Genomic DNA, 12,450 nt, shown 5'->3' on the forward strand with positions numbered 1-12,450 from the left:
AAGTGTCATATCCAAAAAGGTATTACCAAGACCCATGCCCAATTGCTTTATTCCCATGTTAACGTCTAAGAGTTTTGTGACTTCAGGTCTTGGATGTAAGTCTTTAATCCATTTTGAGTTAATGTTTATGAGACAGGAAAGACATGAGTCCTACTTCATTCTTTTACATGTGAATATCCAATGATCTCAGCGCATTTACTAAAAAGACTGTCCTTCCATTGAGTATTCTTGATACCCTTGTCAAATATTCAGTTTATATATGGGTTCTTGGTTCTGTTCCATTGGTCTTTTGTCTGTTTTTCTAACAGTCCTAAGCTGTTTTGATGACTACAGCTTAATAGTATAGCTTGAAATTAGGAAGTGTAATATCTCCTGCTTAGTTCTTCTTTCCTAGGGTTTCGTTGACTATTCAGGGTTTGTTGGGTTCCATATGAATTTTAGCATTGTTTTTTTCTACTTCTGTAAAGAATGTCACATGAATCTTGGTAGGGTTGCATTAAATTTATCGATGACTTTTGGTAGTATTGACATTTTAACAATATCAGTTCTTCCAACCCATAATCTCCTGGTATTAACTTTGTCCTGGGGGCAATCAGCTGTGCCTCACCACCTCTCTGCTAGAGTACCACTGGTCCAGAACAGCTTCCAGGAGTTTTCACAAGCCCTTCTGGTCCAATGGAGCTGGAAGACATATTCCACCATGGGTGGAGCTGTTAAGTCAGGTCCTTGCCTTGTGGGCAAACCAGGCTCGAGGGCCAGCAAACTTCATCTGAGGCTCTGAATTAGGCAGATCTGCACCCCTCCAAATTCCCTGGTCAGAGTGCACCCCCAACTTGTTGCTGTCAATGAGCAAAGTTGCCAGCTGGGATTACTACTTGGGCACTGCAGATATGAGGTCGGTGCCAAGACCTGGGTGTTGGCTGTTGCAAGCCCTGCCCCTCTTCCTGGTCACAGGCAGATCCGTAAAGGTTGAGCCCCACAGATCCTCCTGCAGATTCTGTGGTGCAGATTCAGAGCAGGGGTTCCCACAAATGTTGGGAGTGGCTGGCTTTTCCCCTTTGTCCCGTCCCCTGGGTTCTCTTTTCCCACTGGAAGAACTGAAGGCTCAGGGGAGACCTCTCCATGTGGTGCTGCACTAGCCTGGGGGAAGGACAAAAGTGGTCAACATGTAGCTGCCCTCACCCTCTTACCTTACTAATGTAGCCTGTTTTGGTTTCTGTGGTTCCTGCAAGGTCTTCAGCCTCAACCCTGCATTCTAGGATTCTCTCAGTAGTGTCTTGTTCTTGCATAATTGTTAGTTGTTTTTGTGAGGGCAGTGAACTTAGGAATGCCCTGTGATGCCAGCTTCCAAACCTACCTTACTGTCTTGACAAATTTCCTTTCGTGAAGATGGTTAGAATTATCTCCACCTACATACTCCAGAAAGACCATTTGAAAAATTATGAGGTAATGCAGGAATTTCCATTTACCTCTTATTCTCCTTCTTTTATTTTTGCAGCGAGCATCCTTATACCTTTTGGCTCATTGAGAATAAGAGATACTTGCAAATAAATTGATTTCTCCAGAGTAATGATGTTGTTCATTTAAGGGCCAAAACAGCAAATTCAAGATTTTTGAGGTGGAAAATGAATCAGCCTCAAGTTAATTATAAGCAACAGCTTGAATATTAAACTCAAAAGCACATGGATATGTTCATTTTCTTTTTCTTTCTTTCTTTCTTTCTCTCTCTTTCTTTCTTTCTCTCTCCCTTTCTTTCTGTCTTTTTTCTTTTTTTATTTCTTTCTTTTTGTAAAATGTTTATTTATTTTTAGAGAGACAGAGGGCAAGCAGGGGAGGGGAAGAGAGAGAAGGAGAGAGAGAATCCCAAGCAGACCCCCCACTGTCAATGCAGAGCTTGACATGGAGCTCAATCCCATGAACCATTGGATCATGACCTGAGATGAGATCAATGGTTGGCTGCTCAACCAACTGAGCTACCTAGGTACCTCTCCTTTCTTTCTTTCTTTCTTTCTTTCTTTCTTTCTTGCTTTCTTGCTTTCTTGCTTTCTTTCTTTCTTTCTCCTTTTCTTTCTTTCTCTTCCTTTCTTTCTTTTTTCTCTTTTTTTCTTTCTTTCTTTCTTTCTTCTTTTTTTTATTTACTTCTTTTTTTCTCTTGCTCTCTCTCTCTCTCTCTCTCTCTCTCTTTGGCCATTTCTTCAATGATTAGAACAGTATGCATGGAACAGAAGGCTAATTATGATAACCTGATAGATCAGAATATGAAATTAGGAATTATTTTCTTCTGAACAAAGATGCTAGCAATGTGAACCTGCAAATCAGTAAATAAGTTAATCGTGGTCTTCTCTGGAAGGAACCTCCGAAATCATGAACTCTCATTTTATAGATTGATTTGTAACTTTTTCAAGGTCATATAAATAGCAAAGTTGCAAGTGGGGGCACATTTCCTGTATCTCCGTTCAGTAGTCAACTAACTCTCTCCAACAGCAGAATCCTAATTATTAGCTAGCTGATAGTCATTCTTAAGTTATGAATGATGGCATTCACTTGTGATTTTATTAGATTTCCTTAATATAGTGGAGAATATTGGTGGCAAAGGGTGACCAGAATAAAACCAATAAATATGTATAGATTTTATGTGGGTGCTGAGGGGGTAGAAATAGGGGTATGTTAATTATTATTTCACGTCTTAAAATTTGTTTAGGAAAACACTAAGTCCTCTTCTGAAATTCAATAAATTAACAACATGGCAAAAATCTGTTTGTGTAAGAAAATATAGAACAAGAATGCAAACAAGCAAAAGGCTCATGGCTTTAATGAATGAATGGAAACAAATATAGCAGAAAACAATACAGTGTAGTCATCAGAAAGATAAAGGGATCTAAATGGTACTCTCATTGAGTAAGTGATACCTAAAGTCAACATCCCAAATATTTGTCTAGGCATGCATTGCATTAAACTGGTCATTTACCATACGCTGTTTTAAATCCCTACTCTGAAAGACAATCATCCTCACCTACAGATGAGAACAAGTGAGCATCTAACACAAGGCCACTCAGCTCATTTTAGTGGCCAAGTTGACATTTGTTCCCAGGTCTGTCTGGCCTCCAAACTCATATTCATTTCATTGTGACTCTCTGGGTTGGACTGTGTGTGCTGAGCCTCAGAGAGAACATAAGGGAGTCTAAAGTAGGTTCAGAGGAAGGGTTCCAGTATGAGAAAGCATCAAGAAACCATGTCTCAGGAGGAACAGTTGAAGCAATGAGCAAGTTTTTCCAGGTGAATAGTAGCATTAAGACTGTGAAAGCAAAACTCTAGCGAGCACGTTGTCATGTGAGAAGAGTTTATATTTCTTGTGTAGTAGATGAGCATGGCTACTGGATCACTCACCGGGACCCAGAGGGAAGACTGACTTCATAGAACGAAGAATGCTCCTTCGTTTTTTGGAGAATGGGGGTGAGATAGAAAAGAGGGAAACATTTTCAAAACAATGTTTAAGCATTAGAGAGGATTAAAAGTGATTGGAAGTGCTCAAAATGCAGCTGGAGGAATGGATGTTTTGCAGTCTATTTCTACCTTAAGCATAATACTTACAATTCACAATTGCCCCTTTGTACCACACGCGTGTCAGACACAAGGGCTCAAAGAGAAGGACCATGTTTCGTGACGCTTGTTTCTTGCCTCCCTATCTCTACATGCTTTAAAGTTAATGGATGCACATTAATCTAACCAGCAGGTGAATGGCAGAAAAATCCAAGATGAAATTACCTCTGAGTTTAAAAAAGGGTGTTAAAACGTCTTTACAACCAAGCCCATGAAGACAATGAAATGGAACAAGTTATGTTTATAGAGCGTTGATTGTTTTTATTACTATTTTTTTTTTACATTTTAGTGATATTTTGACACATCAGTATAACTTGCGAGTCTGATTGTGACATGATGTCTTTGAGTATATGAAGAGAGATTTTAGAAGAAACATAAGCTGTTGGGTTTTTCCCCCTATGAGAGAATCAGTGTTGTGCTATTTGGTTATGAGAGAGCAGAGTGGGTACCACAGACTCACTGAGATAATCAAGTTAGAAGATATGCCAGAGACCATGCCATATTTCTTTAAATTCAACATCACATCTTAATTTTGAAAGAACTGTGAATGCTGAAAGGAACTCAAAGGCACATGGAACCAAAAACTGACTGGAGGAAATGGAAAAGCTCTAAAAGACATGGCTAGGAAGAAATCGAGATTGGGTGTATGAGGAAATCGAGATTGGGTGTATGAGGTTGGGATGGTGCTGGGCACCTGTGAAAAAGAACAACTGTGCTAGGAGGCTGGTAGCAAGGGGCAGAGATGGGTTAGAAGATTTGAGAGGATTATCCAAAAATGAAGAGAAAGCGAGTGAAAGAAACCGAGAAGTGGCGAATTTTTATTCTTGCCTCTTGATTTGGGTCACACGACATGTGGCAGATTGTACCCACTACTGTTTGAACATCATCTCTTGGGTTTCACAACTGTTGTTTGTTTCAGGGCAAGCAAGAGGTACTGGTAGAGTTTTTTGGTGCAGCTTTTCAAAAAGCTGGAGAGAGACAGTTCTGCAAGAGGAGACCAATGGTCATGGATTGGTCTATTGTATAATAAAGCATGGTTTTTGTTCTTGGTTCCTGGGAAGAGGACTCTAAGCCCTTAAATTCCCCAAGTGATAAGAGTGCCTTTGTTATTTATTCTGGGCCTTTTAGACCATTAGTGAGTTTTGCTAATAAGTTGGCAAGATATTTCAGGATGGGGGTAGTAGCAATGCCAGAAAGACTAACCATAATACAAGAGTGTTGACTTTGAGCCATGTGATGCTGGCCGGGCCTCCCAAAATCCAGAGAAGAGAGTCTCTGGAGATTGAGTTCAATGATATAGCCAGTGATTCAATTAGTTATGTCTCTGTAAGAAAATCTCAGTAAAGATTCTGGACACCAAAGTTCAGATGTACCTCCCTGGTTGGTAATTATATATCAATATGTTGGGAAAGTGACATGTCCTGAGGACATGGAAACTTAACATTTGGGACCCTTTCAGACCTCACACTATGCATCTTTTCATTGACTGGTCCTGATTTGGATCCACTATCAGAAAACTGTAATTCTGGTGTAGTGCTTTTCTGACCTCTGCAAATATCCCAGGAAATTATCAAACCTGAGGAGGTAGTGGGGACCCCCAAATTCTTAACCAGTTGGTCACCTGAGAAGCCCTCATTTTGTAGCTGGTGTCAGAAGTGAACCTGCGAAATTCAACCGAACTCTGGGTAGTTAGTGTCAGAATTATATTGCACCAAGAAGTGAAATACCTGCTCTGATGTATAATTGCAGGAGTGAGTCCACATTGTCGGGGTGGGGTGGGGAGATGGACGGGCATAGGATTTAGGATCTGAGGCTCTGGCGAAACACCGCCATATTCCATCTTGAACAATAGCTTGAACAATAGCTGCCCTTCTCTTAATAGTTTGAGCATCCATTAAATGGAAACAGTAAATGTAACATCCTTCAAAGGTTATAGTGAAAACTAAATCAATTATGTCTAAAGCATTTAAAGCACTCCCTGGCATATACAAAATCCCCTTATGATATTTTAAGATAACATTTCATTGTTCTCACCAAAATAATAGAACATTTAGAAAGTACAGCCTACAGAGTAATCTATTTAGTTTCTTACTCAATTCTCTTTTTCCAATGATTAAGACAGTCATGCCAGAAACAGTATATGAAATAGCAGGTGCCATATTTATATGACTATTATTTATATATTTGGAGCAGAAAAAATCTAATAATTGAAAGGTTTTATTATGTTACTAAAGTTTCAGTGACCACCTCTACAACGCGTCAACTTTTGTGTGGTGTGTACCAATCTGTCTTAGGTCCAGGCAGCTCTCCAAAAAGGAAGAACACACTCCAGAGAAAGTAGGATAAACAGGGGATGGGCAATCACATCTAATCTGGGATAGCTATGCTGATTTATGTTCTGTGCTTATTTAATTTTATTTTTTAAATCAACATTGAGAAAGAAAAGTTGAGATATTAATTACCCGTTTACTGTCAATGTAGCGGAAAATGTAATTTATAGCCTACTGCAAAAAAAAAAAAATCAGCGTGCTTAATTTAAGAACTCAAATTATTCAAATAACATTTTGAATTTGATTATTCATTTAATTGAAATGTTGCTCTTTCAGTCAGAATTGCTTTTGAGATTCCAATTTCAGCAATGGTTAACTAAGAGCTCTCTGTGGAAAGGATAGAAGGGGAATCCACACATAAAAATGCATGGAGTGATCACTGCATTGGGTGAATTATATTTACCTGAAAGAAACGGTCAAATTCATCAGCAGTATTTGGTTTGTTATTGTTTACTCTTTCAGCCTGGTTCTTGTTTTGGGCCAGGGACTCAACTCAGATGACATTACACACTAAGTAAAGGACAGCAGATATACCCTGACAGACACTAAGCACTTTAATAATCTTTCAAATAGTTGCCAGAATTTATTAGTTTTTATCATTATTAACATACAATTTGCATACAACAAAACATGCATTTTAAAAATAATATTTTTTAATGTTTAGTTTTGGGGGGGGGGGCAAGCGAGCCAGAGTGGAGGTTGGGGAAGAGAGAAAGAGGGACAGAGGATCCAAAGTGGGGTCCACACTGACAGCAGAAAGCCTGATGAGGGGCTTGAACCAACAAAACATGAGATAATGACCTGAGCCAAAGTCGGACGCTTAACCAACTGAGCCACCCAGGAGCCCCCAAAGCATGCAGTTTTTAAGAATACATTTGATGAATCTTGATAATTGTATACTATCATGTGACCACCACCACAATCAAAAGACAGAACATTTCCATGGCCCTGGAGTTTCCTCATTACTTCCGCGGCTGACCGCCTCCCCTACCCTGCAGGTGTGAGCCACCATTGGTCTCCTTTCTGTCATTATAGTTCTGCCTTTCCTACAATTTCATCTGATAGAATCATGCAATATTTTGTCATTTTCATTTGATTTCTTTGACTTCGTGTAATATTTTTGAGATTCCTCCATGCACAATGCTGCTCTGAACGTACACATGAAAGTCGTTCTGTGAAATTATGCTATCACTTCCTTTGGGTAAAGCTTAGGAGTCAGACTGCTGGGTCATATGAAAAGTGTAAGTTTCCCTTTATAAGAGACTTCAATATTGTTTTCCAAACTGGCTGTTCCATTTGGCCATCCCACTGACGACATGCGAGGGGTCTCATTTTTTTATATTGACAGTCTTCTGAATGTAGGCATTCGTGTGGATGTACAACTGTATTTCATCATGGCTGTAGGCTTTTTTAGTTTACTGAGATATAATTGATATACATGACTGTCTATGATGTCTGTGGTTTGACTTGCATATAGCGTGAAGTGATCACCACCATAATTTATCTAGCATTGTTATCTCACAAAAGTACAACAAGAAGGAAACGCAAACAAAAAAGAAAATTTGTCCCCCTTCTGATGAGAACTCTTAGGATTCCCCTCTTAAAAACTTCCCTGTATATCCTCTAGCAGTGTTAACTATAGTCTCTTATACTTTACATCCTCAGTACTTATTTCTCTTATAACAGGATGGTTGTATGGCTTTTTTTTTAAGTTTTTTTTTTTTAAATTTATTTTTGAGGGAGAGAGAGAGAGAGAGAGAGTATGAGCAGGGAAGCGGGGAGAGACAGGGGGAGAGAGAGGATCCCAAGCAGGCTCCATGCTGCCATCATGGAGCCCGATGTGGGGCTTGATCCCATAAACCATGAGACCATGACCTGAGCCAAAACCAAGAATCAGACACTTGACCGACTGGGCCTTCCAGGCGCCCTGGAAATTTGTACTTTTGACCACCTTTCTCCAGTTCTGTCTCCCCTACACCTCACTTCTATGAACCAGTAATCTGGCTTTTTTTTTTTTTCACGTGTAAGTGAGATCAAGTGAGACCATGTAGTATTTGTCTTCCTCTGTGAGATCTATTTCACTTAGCATGATGCCTTGTTTTGTAAATGACAGGACTTATTCATTTTTCATGGCTGAATAATATGCTATTGTATACATGTACACACACACACACACACAATTTAACTGGATCTCCCTGATGACTAGTGATGTTGAGTGTATTATTGTTTATTACCATTGTTTATTAACATGTTTATTACCATTCATGTATCTTCTGTTTTAAACTGTTTGAAACAACTGTTTACTCACTTATTAAGTGAGCTGCTTGCCTTATTGCTTGGTTCCAAGGGATCTTAATAAATTCTTGATTTCATAAGCCTTTTGACAGATATATGCTTTGCAAACATTTTCACCAAGTTTGCGATTTTCCTTTTGTTTCTTAAATACATTTTTCAAACTTTTTAAAGTTTATTTACTTATTTTAGGAGAGAGAGAGAGAGAGAGAGAGAGAGAGAGAGAACATGAGCAAAGAAGGGGCAGGGAGAGAGAGGGAGAAAGAGAATCCCAAGCAGGTTCCGTACTGTTAGCACAGAGCCCAACACAGGACTCGATATTATGAACAGTGAGATCATGACCTGAGCCAAAATCAAGTCAGATGCTCAACCAACTGAGCCATCCAGGCTCCCTGATTTTACGTCTTTTTAAATGTCCTTTTCCAATGCTAGCTTTCGGTGTACAAGTCTTGCATATCTTTTGCTATTTCCAAGTACTTTTTCAATGCTATTGTAAGTGGAGAAAATTTCACTTCCTAATTTTCCATTAGCATCAGGCTTACAATTTATGTTATATATAGTTTTTACATAGACCTTGTATCCTTCAAGCTAAGTTTACTTTTATTCCTAGAAGGTTTTTTTCTTCATTCCTTAGGATTTTCCCTGGAAGTTATTATGTTGTCTGCAAATTAAGACACTAATTATTTCTTTTTTTTTCCCCAAACTGTATGCCTTTTTCTTTTCCTTACCTTGGTGCTTTGGCTAAGGATGTAGGATAATGGTGCAAATAAGTGGTAAGAATACACATCCTTGTCCATTCTCAGTCCTAGGTAGCAAGCATTGACCTCTCTCCCACATCTTTTTACCCGGATTGAAGAAATTTCTTTCTATGTTTCGTTTGCGAAAAACTGAAAACTTCCCTTTTATTTTTAGTTTGTTTCTTTTTTTTTTTGCCTTCATGAATGGGTGTCAAATTATGTGAAATGATTTTTTTTTCTTCATCTACTTCAATGATCATGGGGCTTTCTCCTTTATTCTGTACATCTGGGTAGTTACACTGATTGGTTTCCCAAACATGGAAACCACATTGAAATCCTGGGACAAATTCTGCCTGGTGGTGTTGTCTATCCTTTTTACGTCTTGGTAGATTTCACTTGCTAATCCTTCGGTAAGTACTTTTGTGTCTACATTCAAAACTGATGCTTTAGCTCATTTTATATCACAGGTCTTCTGCCCCCATAAGATGACAGAGTAAATATTTCCTTCTCCTCTATGTTTTGTTTTTGTTTTTTGTTTTGTGTGTGTGTGTGTGTGTGTGTGTGTGTGTGTGGCTTTTTGTTTTTTGTTTTGTTTTGTTTTTGTTTTCGTTTTGTAGCCTTAATATTATTTCTTCTTAAGTGTTTGATAGAATTTTTTTAGGGAAGAAAGCAGGATCTGGCATTTTCCTCAAGGGCGGGTTGTAAAAAATTTGCCTATCCAAAGGTCTGGCCTTTGATCTTAGCTCCTGGGAAGTGATTTCTAAACCTTGGAATGTCCTGCCTGATAAGAGTGACCTTGTTTACCTGGAAGCCTTGGGCCACACCAGATAGTCTAACAATGTAATTTATGGTGGGGCTTTGGGTCACATTGCAACAGTTCCACCTCCTTAAGTGTTAGAGACGAAAGGTCAGCCACATGGCCACTTCTGTGGTCAATCATATCTACAGGAGAGACTGAGTTCAATAAAACTGGTTTAACCAGGCTCAAGGTGAGCCTTCCTGGTTGGCAGAGCTCCACACATATCAATACACATTGTCGCTGGGAGGAATTAACAGTGCTTATGACTCTACTGGGAGAGGACAGTTTGAAGCTTTGTTTTGGGAAATTTCCTCTACCAGGTACAAGAGGCCTCTCCCCTTGGCTGATTTTTAATCTGTATCCTTTTATTGCTACAAGCCATACCCTTAAATATAATAGCTTCAGTGAGTTCTGTGAGTCTTTCTAGAAAATGATCACAGTGGAGAGGATTAGAGACCCCCACGTTTGCAATTGGTTTCAGAGTCAGGAGTGTCTTGGGACCCTCCCGCTCTAAACTCTGCAGTGAGAAAAGTTCTCCATTTAGAATTCTTTTTTTTTTTTTTTTTTTTAATGATTAGAGCTATTTAAGTTTTATATCTTCCTGGCCCAGTTGACACTCTTTGTTTTTAAAGACATTTGCCCATTTCATATAGATTGTCACATTTATTGGCATAAAGTTTTTCATGATATTTCTTTCATGGTATTTCTGATGTCCCTTACTTTATTTCTAATTTTGATAATGCTATTTCTACTTCCCCCTTTGATCAGTTTTTTGAAATATATTCTAAAAATCTTTTCAAAGAACCAGCTTTTGGTTTTATAACTTACTTATTATTTTCTCATTTTCTGTTTCACTGATTACTGCTTTTATCATTTTTTTTTTACATTTCTTTGGGTTTAATTTGTTCTTCCTTTACTAATTTCTTAAGATGAAAACTCAGATGATTGGACTTAGAATTTTCTCTCTTATTGGGGAGTCGGGTGGCTCAGTCACTTAGGCGTCCAACTTCAGCTCAGGTCATGATCTCACCGTCCATGAGTTTGAGCCCTGCGTCGGGCTCTGTGCTGACAGCTCAAAGCCTGGAGCCTGCTTCAGATTCTGTGTCGCCCTCTCTCTCTGTTCCTCCCCTGCTCTCACTCTGTCTCTCTCTCAAAAATAAAGATTAAAAATAATTTAGAATTTTCTTTCTTACTAACACAAACATTTAAAGCTATAAAATTTCCTTAAGTACTATGTTAACTGAAACCCTATAATTTTTTTTTAAATTATAGTCTTTTTTATTGTTTTCTTTTCTTTTTTTTCCAGTATATGAAATTTATTGTCAAATTGGCTTCCATATAACACCCAGTGCTCATCCCAAAAGGTGCCCTCCTCAATACCCATCATCCACCCTCCCCTCCCTCCCACCCCCATCAACCCTCAGTTTGTTCTCAGTTTTTAAGAGTCTCTTATGCTTTGGCTCTCTCCTACTCTAACCCCCTTTTTTTTTTCCTTCCCCTCCCCCATGGGTTTCTGTTAAGTTTCTCAGGATCCACATAAGAGTGAAAACATATGGTATCTGTCTTTCTCTGTATGGCTTACTTCACTTAGCATCACACTCTCCAGTTCCATCCACGTTGCTACAAAAGGCCATATTTCATTCTTTCTCATTGCCACATAGTACTCCATTGTGCATATAAACCACAGTTTCTTTATCCATTCATCGGTTGATGGACATTTAGGCTCTTTCCATAATTTGGCTATTGTTGAGAGTGCTGCTATAAACATTGGGGTACAAGTGCCCCTATGCATCATGAAGCCCTATAAATTTTGATACACTCATTCAAAATATTTTCTAGCTTCTTTTGTAATTTATTCTCTAGATTATAGATAATTATGCAGCTTTTTGATTCATACATTATTGGAATTATATTCTTTAATTATTATACATGTTGTATGTTTCTTGCTTATTATTATTCTAGGATAAATCTAGTTTGGTTAAAAATGTACTCTGAAAACATGAAACACTTGTCTGATAAATGTTTTTTGAATTAAAGAAGAATGAATCCCCATACTTCATGTATGTATATTAATGTGACCAGTTTAGGAGTACTCATTTCCAGATCTTCTTAAATTTATGTACATTGGATATACGCTTTATACAACAGGCATAGCGATAACATTTCTGCTTCTGCCAAAAAGACAGTGAAAAATAAAAACGATATAAAACAGCTGGTTGAATATTTACCAGTATTTCCTCTAGGTAAAATTGTGACATTGTTGCCATTTCACTGGGGTACCCCTTTGCTTTGCTGTCCCCAACATCTAACCCCACCCCTCTTCTCTTGCCTCTGTCTGTTGCATTGGGGACTGGCGTATTGTGGAAAAGATGTGAACTCTTAGAAGTCAACATGTATTCTAGTATAAATACCATTGAAGGGCTTATATCTATGGGCGTGTTTCCTGCACGTATATATTTTTTTGATTTTGGAAAATAAGCGTCTTCTGTGTATGAGAAAAAAAGAGGCATGATTATATTTGCTTTCATGAATATATTTTCCCATATAGAAGATGAAACGTAATATGTAAAACGGAATTCTGTCTTAAATTTAGGATGCTATTCTAAACAGGTAATATTTCTGTTTCCTTCCTCCAATATTTTTTATATATATAATATTATTAATATACATTATTAATAATAGATATTATATT

Source organism: Neofelis nebulosa, chromosome 7 (genome assembly GCF_028018385.1).
Source record: "Neofelis nebulosa isolate mNeoNeb1 chromosome 7, mNeoNeb1.pri, whole genome shotgun sequence".
NCBI lineage: Eukaryota > Metazoa > Chordata > Mammalia > Carnivora > Felidae > Neofelis > Neofelis nebulosa.